Here is a 12,929-nt window from a genome sequence, read left to right as displayed (position 1 = left end):
CAAGAAAAGACACAGGAGGATGGGAGATGTCCAAACAGACCCCTCCCCTACTCAAAAAACCTGCGCCCCCTCCACCTCAGCACACGTGAGCGAGAATGCTGCGCCATCACCTCAGACATCCACTTTTATGCGGTCGCCGGTCTGCCGGGACCATTACATCATCGCAGAGTATCTGCTCCCCCCTCCTCCCTTGCTTGCTCGCTCCCTCCATCTTCATAAATGGTGAAGTCACCGCTAAAGCATGGAGATTTGATGCCACGCGGCTTGCATGTCAGATCAGAAATTGCAGCCGCTTAAAACCCCCAAAAAATAATTCAGTGTGAACAAGAAATTGCACCTTTTGTAAACAAGAAATTACACCTGGCAAAAATAAGGAATTGCACCTGGTGTAAACAAAAAAAACTTTTCTTGGTGTAAAAAAAACTTCTGCCTCGTGTAAACGCATCCGTGTAAAAATAAATCGCACCTGGTCTACTAGAAAAACACAAACATGCACCAGTGTAAACAGGAAATGCAGCTTGTATTGACCAAAAAAAAATCTGCCTTCTAAAATTGAGGAATTTGACCTGGATTAAACAAAAAAGTGTGCCTAATGTCAACAAAAAAAAAACAGCTGGTACAAACAATAAATTGCACCTGTTGCAAATAGCAAATTGCACCTGGTGTTAAGAACAATTTGCACCTGGTTTAAGAAAAAAATCTGGCTGGTGTTATTAACAAATTTAGCCTGGCATAAACATATATTGAGCCAGGTGTGAAAGAAAAATGCTGCCTGGTGTAAACAATATATCACTCACGGCATAAACGAGACAGCTCTGGGAAAAAAACTGTCTCAAATAATTAAATGGTAGCGCTTATGTTCCTGTACCGCCTTCCAAATGGAAGCAGTACAAACAGTCTGTGGCCCGGGTGGCTGCCATCCGTGCTGATGGCTTTTGCTCTCCTCTTGACTCTGCCCCCATATATGGATTCCAAATCAGGGAAGGGGCGGCCCACGATTAAATTGAAGATTTCCTTGATCGTTGCTCGGTAAAAGTTGAGGGGGAGCCGAGGGGAGACCAGCATGTTCAAGTTCTGAGGAAGAAGATTCTTTGCTCAGCTTCCTTCCCCATGTGGCAAATGTGTGTCGATCAGGACACATGTGGAGGCCCAGGAACTCGATATTGTCCACCAACTTCACAATTTTTCTGTCCAGGAGGAAAGGGCGTGATTAGTCTTTCTGGACCTTCTGAATTCCAGAATGACCTCCTTGGTCTTCTTAGTGTTCAGGACTACATTGTTTTCCAAACAAAGCCACTAGAGCTGATGTATGTCCTCTCTGTATTGGATCTCATTGTTGCTTGAGATGAGACCCACCACTGAGGTAGTGTCTTCCGTGAACTTCACGACTGTAGTGGTCGGATGGATGGAAGCATTCTTGTGAGTAAGTATGGTGAAGAGGGCTGGGCTGAGCACACACCCCTGTGGTGTGCCCGTGCTGAGGACCAGGGGGGATGCGTTGTCTTCCCAATTCTCACCAACTGAAGCCTGTTGGTTAGAAAGTCCAGAATCCAGTGGGACAATGATGCAGGCAGACGCTCTGTGTGTAGCTTCAATGACAGCTTGTTTTAAAAGCTGAGTGGAAGTCTATACAAAGCAGCCCAGCATATTTGTATGGCTGCTGCAGATGGGTCAGGGTGTGTGCAGTGATGGAGACAGAATCCTGCGTGGACCGAATCTTCCTGTAGACGAACTGGGGGCTCTCAAGGTCTGTGGGGATGAAGTCTCTGATGTACTTGAGAAGAATCCACTCGAAGCATTTCATTATCACCAGGGTCAGAGCAACAGGCCTCTAATCGTTTAGACAGATGGGGATTTTTTTCTGTACTGGGATCATAATAAAAGGTTTTAGACTCACCGGAACCTTGGACAGCTACATGGACAGGTTGAAGATTTCCAGGAACAGTCCTGCTAGCTGGTATGTTTTAATAGTTGGGCCTGACACCTTGTCAGGTCCTGTAGCTTTCTGATGTTGATCCTCCTCAGGGTGGATTTCACCTGATACCGCTGCAGGACGAGCATTTGGTGCTGCTCCTCCAGCCCAGGTAGGTGTGGAGATTCTCTGCTGCCCAGTATGACGTTTATTGTGTCAGGCAGAGTGGAGGTAATTACACCTGTTGTAAACAACAAATTGCACCCGGTGTTTACACAAAAAAATTTGCCTTGTAAAAACAAAACATTTCATAAAATGTCATTGGTGAAATCGGCTTGATATAAGTACAAATCTCACCAAATTTTAACAAAATTGTAGACCTGGTGTAAAAGAAAAATTGTGCCTGGTCTAAGCAAGGAATTTCACCTGGTGCATACAAAAAAATATCACCAAGTGTTAAAAATGCATTGTGCCAGGTGTAAAAAACAAATTCAACCTGGTGTAAAAGTTGTGCCTGGCGAAAACAAGAAATATCTCCTGGTGCAAACCAAAAATTGCGCATGGTGTAAACATAAAAATTCTACCTGGTGTAAACAACTGCTCCCAATGTAAAGAAAACTAAAAAAAAATGCACCTGGTGTGAAAGGGGAAAAAAAAGAAAGCACTGGCAAAAACAATACAAATAATCGGGTTTAAATAAATAATTGCACCTAGTATATAATACATTTAGCCTAGCATAAACACAAACTTGTGTCCAAAGTAACCAAGAAATCGCGCACGGCATGAATAAAAACTTGCGCAAAGCATAAAATATATATTGTATACAAGGCAAGAATGCAGGAACACTTGAGTGTAAAAAGGAGGAGAGTGGACGGTACATTTCCTGCATATAAGGGCTGACATCAATGCCACAGAGAAGCAAGAATATCTCATAAGAAACCAGATAAGACACGAAAGGACTCCCATTTTGCTGCACGACGAATAATTAGAAATGTGTGCTGACTTTAGTCAAGACGGCTTCCTTTAAGGATGTCCCTGACGTGTCCTCTACTGGACCGGTCTGCAATGTACATGCACATAAAGTGCCACGTGGGGAGAATTAACGGGAGGTGTGTTGACACTCACGCGTGCGTCCACAAACAAGCTAGTTCCTCATTGAGTCTGAGCACGGTGGCTAATTGCATTAGCTTTTGATTGACGGCCCACTTTGCGGCTATTACTCAATGGCATTTTAGTTTGTGCTAAATGATGCTTTTTTTCGAGAGGCTAAGGAGGGCAGCAAGGTGTGAGGGAACTAGGAACTACCATATTCATTTGTGTATAACGAATGTTTTTTAGTCTTAAATCTAAAAAAAAGTTAATCACGAGGTTTTGCTGTACTATGTTATTGTATTTATACAATGGTTGTTCAGTTGATAAATTTCACTGACTAACACAACACTGAATGCACCGGAATTCTAACCCGGGGAGGAATTTTAATCACTAGATCACCAGTGGTACAGAAGATACACAAAGATACAGTGGATTTTAACTCATGATCACAGTACTTTTAATCAGTAAGAGACCAACGTTAGAGAACGGAGAAAACAGAAAAGTTGGCCTGAAAGATAATGTTAAAGACCAACATGAAAGACAATTCTTTAAGTATATCATGATGAATAAATACATGTATTAATACATATATTAATAGGGCAAATAGGAAATATAGTAAGGCATGCTCTTTATTGTTTCTATGACAAAGTCGTTTCTATTTCAATGTAATACAAGAAGAGTTTAACTTCATTTATGTTGTAAGAAATAATAAGCAAACCCTATCATTCTTACAAATGTGGTATGATTAAGGCATTCACTGCCGTTGACAACTATAAACGTCACTGTAATTGATTTGTTCACTGCCTATAATGGGCATACACTTCAACAGCAATGAATGAATTAATATATTTAATTAAATGGTTTTGCTACAACACAAATTTTGGCTTACATTTATCCATATCCCATCATTATATCCCTACATCTATATCTCCATCGGTCACCTTCTCTCTTTGTTAAGGAATACTCTCTCGTTTTCTCATTTTATATATACAGTACAATTATCACAGTTCACTGTTCACTGACCCTTATTACGGAACTCTCGACAGCTTTGCCACTGTCGATGGGTCATGGCCTGTTTTTGGGTCGTGGCAAAGTAGGCACAAGTTCATTCCTTAATATTCTCTGTCAAGTTTTTTTAGACTTCCTCTCTGCCTTCCCCTTTTGGACTGTGTTCTAGAGAATTATTTTGGTCAGTCCGGATGATATTGTGACATAACCATACCACAAGTTTTAGCTCACTGCTATGCTCTTGTCCTCCAGATGGGTTTAAGTCTGGCTAGTGCGGCTATGATTTGAGCTATGCTGACCGTGATTTCTAGTTATGACCTCTTTTCTGATATGAGAGCTCGAATATATTTTAATTTGGTGAAAGGTTCAAGGTCTTGGTGGTTGAAGAACATGTTTATGGTGATACTATGGTGGTTGTTGGTGATTTTTTTTTTGCCTTTACTAATTTTCATCCCATACTGTGTTGGATGCTTTGGCGAGATCACTGAATTCCAGTTCTTCTTCTGCCAATCCGGCAATTTCATCAGCAAAACAGAGATTAGTGACATTGTGTCCCCCCCACACTGACTGCACCTTCATGTTGGTTAAGAGCTTTGGTCATGATCCTCAGCAGGAAGATGCTGAATACAATTGGAGAGAGAATGCAGCCTTGTATCACACTGCCTGTGGTTTAAAACCACGCTCCAACTGTACCATTGAACAGTACCGCAATGTTGGCAATGGCAATGGTGCACAGCTGTTCAATGGTCTGAACTACTTTCGTGCCCATGTTGTACTTCCACATTGGTGCCCATAAAGCCACTTGCCATACTATGCCAAACACCTTCTCAAAATCCACAAAGACAAGGTAGAGGTTTTTCGGGTGTTGTTGAAACTTCTCACAGGTTAAAAATATGTTACACGGAGCTACTTCCCTCGCTGAAACATGCCTGTCCTTCAGTTAGGATGTTTTCATCTCGTGGTTTTAGTTCAGTATTGCCTCTCTGCTTTGTCTCCATCCCAGTATATTTTGTTCTATCTCTCTCTTGAACTCAATTTATATCCATCTTTCTCAAACTTTCCCTGTCTATTTTTCGCAAACACTCTCTCTCTCACTTTCTCCCTCTCTTTCTTCCCCCCTCACCCTCTTTCTCTTTGCTCTTTCTTTCATTCTCCGCCATCCGTCTATCTCAATTTCTCTCTCTCTCTCTGTCTTTCTCTCTCTCTGGATGCACTATCAATCTCTCAATCTTTATGTCTCAACAATCTCTTTTTGTCACACTCTCTGTGCATGAGTGTGTCTATCTGTCTCATTTTGTCTCTTTCCTTACCACATACCAAAGTTTTGAGCAGTCATACAGATACAAAATAGAAAGCAATACTTTATAAATCCCAACAAATATTTATTTCCGGATTGCATGGAAAACTTTGGGGATTTATGATTGATTCAATTTCCTGTTCAGCACAGCGGCTGAGTGGTTAGCACATCCACGGCACAGTTCTGAGGTCATGGGATCAAATCCAGCTAGCAGCCTTCCTGTGCATAGTTTGCATGTTCTCCTTATGCTTGCGTGGATTGCCTCAGAGCACTCAAATTTCCCCTCACATTCCAAAAGCATACATGTAAGGATAATAGGCCAGTTTAAATTGTCCCTAGGTGTGAATGAGAGAGTGAGTTGTCTGTCCCTGTGTGCCCTGCGACTGGCTGGCAACCAGTTCAGGGTGTCCCCTCCCCACTGCCCGAAGACAGCTGGGATGGGCTCCTGCACCCCCGCGACCCTAGCGGGGATAAGCGGTGAAGATGATGGATGGATGGATGGTTGGTTGGATGGATGGAAGGATGTTACAAAGTGAAATATCTGAGTCATAGCGTTTGCTTTTGATAAAATACAATCTAAAATGCCATTCATTCAGCTGGTTTAAAAAATAAAATTAAATAAAAAGATGATATTATGTGGGATTTATTAGGGGATCAATTTTGTAAAATGGTGTTTGGATAATGTTAAGCCAAATAGGATGCATTACCTTACTAGAACACCACAGGTGCTGTTGAGTATCTCCACAAGATCGCTATCTAGATGAATACAATACAGAGCCAAACGCTCAAAGGCGAATAGATGAAACACTGGCATGGAACTTTTAGAAAGAATCCTATGCTTGAAATGATAATATTAAATATCAATGATAAAACATTTGATCTTTCCTTGACCCCATATTTAATCGAGCAAATATCCAACACGGTTCAGAGTCAATCTCAGGTCCCTAGTATGGTTTGGATTGCTTTAAAGGATGATCCATGATCCTCTCAAGTATCCCACTTGGCTACGCTTGTTTTTAAGTAGGCAGAAAGAGCAAAAACATGCACATAAATTTGGAAAATTATTTTCAAACGAGCCTTGCCCCGTCACTCGGAGCGTCTAAATCACTCGGCTAGGCTCGCATGTCACCCATAATAAAGCTGATGCTGCAAAGTAGTTGTGCTGACAGAATGATGTTTATAGTTACTCTATAGAATCTGTGATGAGGCAGGATGCTGGTTTATGATGGCCGGGTCAGCACCCCACGTGTTGGGACGCCAGACAAACTTGTAGGAGATTTAAGACATACAACTGGGAACGCCCGTTTTTTTTTAATTTGTTTTTCTTTTGCATTCTGGACTGAGTCATTAGCCATTTTAAAGTCACAGGAAGTTCAACCTTAATTTCTATTGAAACGTTTTCTATTGCTGGGACCGTAACATTATCTTGTCAATTTACATGCAACTTTTCATTTAGCATTTTTCTTAAAGAACAGATTCTGTACAATTTATTTTGGTAATTCTTGGACCAAATTATAGAGTGTATTTCCAAATTACCTGATTTTAAAAGAAATGTTCTCATTTACATACATAGTTAATCCTGGATTAAAAGCCACTGCTTTCTTCTATTTCACACAGCAGCTAATAAGACTACGCAGCTTATTCTATTTTTTTTTTTTTTGCAAGGCGGTGGGTCGCCTAAATTATCATTTTACATGTCGTCAATATTTACTAACTAAGAAGAGGTACACAATAATTTTAAGGCTGACAGTAATGAGACTGATAACAGCTTAATATGACATCATAGTTTTTAGCCTGATAGGAAAAATATATCCGATACTTAGTCACTTTCTATCACACTAAAAATGTACTCACCCGAAAATACTCGTTGGAAAGTTCCAATCATTTAAAGTAAAAAAATGTATATATTATGTAGTACTGGCAATACTTGGTCTCCTCTCTAATACTTTTTCATGTACGCAAAATAAGAAAAAAAACATTGTAAAATAGATTCAATTTCTGCAATACCAAATATTTTGTCTTATTTTCTAGTATTACTATTTTTTACCTTACCTTATTATATTTGTGGTTGTGAAAACATGCTATAGAAAAGTTGTTTCACTAGTTGTTTAGCAATGCAGTATCTATTATTTTTTCTCATTTTGAGATATTATGTTAAGAATTGTGGAATAAGAAAATATTTTCAAAATGGCTAAATCATCTTTAATGTCGAATAATTAAGTATTTACGTTTTTTTTTATTTGACTAAGTGTATGTCATATAAGCATGAATCATTTCATTAAAAATAATAAATCAAAAAACAAAATAACATTTAATTAATAATATTTCTATGTTTTAAGAGAAATATTAATCAAAACTTTGGAACAATAAAAAATGAATATTCAAAAATAAGCAAAAAGATCATTACCATGTTTCTAGAATGATCACACAAAGTATATTTTTGCTTAAGGTGATCCTGACAAGATTTTCTCCATTGCCCCAAAATTTAAACCGTGCACACAAAATTTGGTCTTGCAAAATTGCTAACCATTCGCTTCCCGTTGTTGAATGACAATCATTTTCGAATGTTCCTTCTCTTGTACCGTCAGTTTGTTTTACGATGCTGACAGTTTCAACTCTGGAACATATGATTCAAAATATGATTAATATCAATAGGAAAATATATTTGAGTGTTTCATGGAATGGACTGCGGTCGCCTCGGTGCTTCGGTTGAAAAGTTCAACGGGCAGAGCTTTCTTATCGCCGTCTTTTAGCTGGTTTAATTTTTGTGACAGCTAAAAATTGAGCCAGGAACATCTTCTTTGGAATAACTACCTCAGTCACGTGCGGTGAGGTTTGTGTATGGTGAGACACAGTCAGATTTACAAAAACTTTGACATATTTCTTTTTTATCTTTGATTGTCACTGTAGGAGAGCAAAAATAACTAAATAATGGGGGAAAAAACATGTTTCATTGTTTTAATTTAACTTTATAAACAAAGTCTATGTGCTGATCGTTTTAAATCAATTGAAAAATACCGTACATTCAGGACTATAATCCTATTCAATTTGATTAAACTGTTGTAAATGAAAATTTAATTGATTCAGCAAATGTGTGTTTATATACATACTTAGTGTTAAATATGCCCTCCCCTGAACCCTTTCCTTGTATTAGATCTTTTGGGTTACTGAACAGATATGTCCTAAAGCAGGGGTGTCAAACTCATTTTAACGTGGGGCCACACGATAGAACAGACATTCTGTCGGGGGGCGGACTAGTAGATTAAAGAGAAAGAAAAAGAGATAAAGAAATAAGATAAAGAGGGAGGGAAAAGGAGAGAGGGTGGGACAAAGAAAGAAAAAGAGAGAGAGAGAGAGAGAGAAAGAGAGAGAGAGAGAGAGAGCGTGAGAAACAAAAGAGATAAAAAGAGAAGTCGTGAGAGAGAGGGAAAGAAAGGGAGTGAAAGAAAGAAATCCAAAGAGAAATAGATAGACAGAAGGAGAGAAAAGAGAAAAGAAAGCGCAAAGGGTAGGAAGAGAGAAAGAGAAAAGAGAGAAAAGGAAAAAAGGAAGTTAGAGCAAAAGAAGTTAAAAATACACAGAGAGAGAGGGGGAGAGAGAGAGAGAGAGAGACAGAGACAGAGTGGGAGAAAAGGTGCGGAAAAGAAAGAGAGAGAGAGAGAGAAAGAGAGAGAGAAAGAGATAAATAAATACAAGTACAGTGTCTTAGTGAGAGGCACCTGGCCTTGGCAACATCATGTTGACATATTTCAACCTGCAGCTTGTTTTTCTCTTGCGCTTCTCTGAGTGTTGTCTCGCGGGCCGTATTCAATCCCTTAGCGGTCCTGATCCGGCCCGCGGGCCGCCTGTTTGACACCTGTGTCCTAAAGGGTGTGGTAATCACCGAACGACAACAAGATTTGCCCATAGTGATAATGGTATAATAGTCAAAACGACAGACAACAATAATAGTCAAAATAACGAACATACATCCTGTGAAATCTTTTTGCAGGTGTCAAATATTAAAGCAGAATAAACAGACATATCTGTCAGACTGATCTTGTCTCAGTCACTGGTTATAGACGACAACTTAGATTGCTAATATTGTTGTGGTATTCAACATAGTTTGTCATGCGTTGAGCAAATATGTGCCGCGTTTTGTTTGTACGGTTAGATATTGCTCAATAAGAGGAATTGATATCACCAATGGGCAGCACGGCGGCGCAGTGGTTAGCGCGTGTGCGGCACAGTTCTGAGGTTGTGGGAACCTCCTGAGTGGGTTCAAATCCAGCTCCCGGCCTTACTGTGCGGAGTTTGTATGTTCTCCCCGTGCTTGCGTGGGTTTCCTCCGGGCACTCCGGTTTCCTCCCACATTCCAAAAACATGCATTTCAGGTGAATTGGCCGGTCCAAATTGTCCCTAGGTGTGACTGAGCGAGTGAGTTGTCTGTCCCCGTGTGCCCTGTGATTGGCTGGCAACCAGTCCAGGGTGTCCCCTGCCCACTGCCTGATGATTGCTGGCATGGGCTCCAGCATCCCCGCGACCCTACTGAGGATAAGCGGTGCAGCTGATGAGATGAGATGAGATGAGATATCACCAATAAGAGGAGCAATTGGCTGAGGTTGACAGGTACGAAATTATCACCTTGCAATTAGTTTTTGGTAACGAGCTGGTAGCAAAACATATTAAACAAAAAGCACTACAACATCTTATTAGATCCCTTTTCCAAATTTCATTGCATAATACTGCCCGCTTTTAATCACCCTCTCAATAAATTTTCAACACTTTGACCCATGTCAAAGCTCTGGCCAAAATGGACCACGCTAATTAAAAAAGTGCAACTCTGGAAAACGTCAATGCTTCAACTCTGCGTCATCAACCTCGCCTTATTTTCCAGTAAGTGGCAGAATTTTTGCGTAGGCTTTCCAACAAACTACATCATGTTGCCTTAAGCGTATAAAAAGGCTGCAAAACTAAGCAGTTCATTAGAAAAAGTAAGTACTTCGTTACTGTATTAGCCTTTAAAGTAATTTTCCATTTTCCATTTTTAAATAATCGGTTGTTTGGATCAGCAGTGTTCGTTACAGTGCCTAGTGAAAGTATCAAATAATTTTTGGTCATATTGCCACATTTCAGATTCAGATTCAGATTCAGATTCAGATCTACTTTATTGTCATTCTAGTACACGTGTATACAAAACGAAATGTCGATACATCTGACCCGTACAGTTTCCTTGAATGTACAGATATAAGTAAAAGTTGTATTGTATTATGGCTACGTATAGTATTTTACCATAGTGCCAATAGTGCAAGAGGAGTAGCTAACCAGATGTGCAAAATGGGCAGTCAGGTTAACAAGTCAGGTAAACGGTAACATTAACACTGTAACAATAACGCTGTAAGTACAATAGTGCAGAGAGCAAATGTGCAAGGAGTGGCAAGCTATAAAGAACTGCCAGTAGTGCAAAAAGTCAGATTAGCAGCCTTTTAGATTTAGGTTAACTATATGTTAGATTGACCATTTAACAGTCTAATGGCCAGGGGGACTAGACTACTGCGGAACCTGGTGGTCCTGCACCGCACACTGCAGTACCTCTTCCCAGAGGCTAGCAGAGTGAACAGTGCATGATGGGGGTGAGAGGGGTCCCCGATAATGTTCTTAGCATGGGATAGGCAGCGCTTCTGGCCTGAATGAAGTGTAGTCTGTAAACTTAAAGCTAAAAAGCTGAAAATATGTTTCAAGAATAAACAACATGTGATACACAATCATGAATTGAAGCATAATTAGTTTAACTTTTTATATTGTATTGCATTGTATTGCAGAAAACACTGCAAACCAAATATTTGTCAATCACTCTAAACTTTCTGCAGGCATACACAGCTGAGATGGGAAAATCGGTGTATAAGACAACGATTTGTCGTACTCTAAATAAATCTCCCCCTTATTGAAGAATGGCAAGAATAAAACTCTTTCTGAAAGAATACCATAAAATAAGCCCGTTTGGTGTTAGCAAGAAGCCTCATGGGAGACAGATATATTAGTGGGACAAGGTGCTATAAGCAGATGAGATTAATGTTTACCTGTTACGGTTGAATGCAAAGTGTTACGCTTGGAGTACGAGGAACACTACAAATCACCCCGAAAACACCATCCCCACTGTCAAACATGGTGGTGGCAGCATTATGCTATGGGGTTGCTTTTCTTTAGCATGGACTGGGAAAATGGTTAAAGGTAATGGGAAGATGAATGGAGCCTAACACAGTGCGATTCTGGCAGAACAGCTGTTGGAGTCAGCAACAGACCTAAAAAAATGGGGCGCAGGTTCACCTTCAAACAGGACAACTACCTTAAATAAACAGCAAAAACTACAATGTAAGGGTTTGAAACTAACAAAATAGAGGGATTAGAATGGCCATGCCTAAATCCAGACCAAAGTCCGGCCCGTGATTAAAATTTTACTGGCCCTTGGCCTCCGTTCTAAAATCAAAAATATGAGGTCCGTCAATAATATTGACCACATTGTAAAATACATTTGTACAAAAACTAACTAAAAAAAAAACCTCAGCATTTTACCAGATGATAGCAATAGCCCTTTGGGAAACTTGCCCTTAGCTTTTTGTTAGAATTTTGGACATGCCTACTATGGAGCAGGAAAGATCTGGAAACATGCTATGCACAAATATCACCATCAAATTTTATGGAACTGCAAGGCAGTTTAAGTACTGTCCTCGCATTTAGGCTAATTAATAGTTGTATGAAAAAGTTTGGGCAAAACTAATCAGTGTCAATATTTTCCTAAATCATTGGGAGCGTGGATCAGTACATTTTGTTAAATATATCATACAGCAGGAATCCCCGGGGGCGACCCAGGACACGCTGGAGAGACTATTTCTCTAGGCTGGCCTGGGAACGCCTCGGGATCCCGTCAGATGAGCTGGAGGAAGTGGCTGGCGATAGGGACGTCTGGGCTTTCCTGTTAAGGCTGCTGCCTCCGCGACCCGACCTCGGATAAGCGGAAGATAATGAATGGATGAATCGATATATCATATAGCAGAAAAAGCGAGATTTCAGAAGTGAAATCAAGTTTCTTAGGTTTACAGAAAGCATGCAAAGTTGGCAGGTGCATAATGTTGGCGACCCTTGTTGTTTTATTGAATTGAATACCTTTAGCACTGATCTTTGGAACACAACATTTCTTTGGTGAGCTCATTGACCTGAAACACAAGGAAGAATACAACCTATTATCTTACCGTACTCCTGTTCTTTAAATTCTTTGCCAAGCCTTTTGTGAGACTTATAGACCGCACGGTTCACGAATTCCTTAACCGCATGAGGACGCAACTCTGGTCAGCCTTCTCCACCGTTAACGGTCCCTGGACGGTTCTTGGGTCTATGAGTATTTTCAAAAAATACAAATGTATGTCATAGTTTAAGTATTTTGGGGTATTTTTTCAAATACATTAAAAATCGAATTAAAGGGGTTTTTTTTTACAATGAGGAAGCTCTAAATAATTCACACTGGCCCTTTCAACTTTTATATTAAGGCCTCAAACTATAATCCTGCAAGTTTAAAACCCCTTTATGGGAAGGATACAACAAGCTAGCTTAGTTATTTTAGCTGTTAGTTTCCATTGTGAGAGA

The 12,929-nt window shown here is 40.0% G+C and overlaps 1 protein-coding gene across 1 annotated transcript in view; it reads left to right on the top strand.

The window, feature by feature from the left end:
• The window catches only part of pappaa (pregnancy-associated plasma protein A, pappalysin 1a), a 161,032-nt gene that overhangs the window by 101,906 nt on the left and 46,197 nt on the right, over window positions 1-12,929 (top strand). The window lies entirely within an intron of this gene.

This window comes from Urocampus carinirostris, chromosome 16 (assembly GCF_059441175.1).
Source record: "Urocampus carinirostris isolate Australia breed hairy pipefish chromosome 16, RoL_Ucar_1.0, whole genome shotgun sequence".
NCBI lineage: Eukaryota > Metazoa > Chordata > Actinopteri > Syngnathiformes > Syngnathidae > Urocampus > Urocampus carinirostris.
This window is presented reverse-complemented; position numbering and strand designations above follow the sequence as displayed.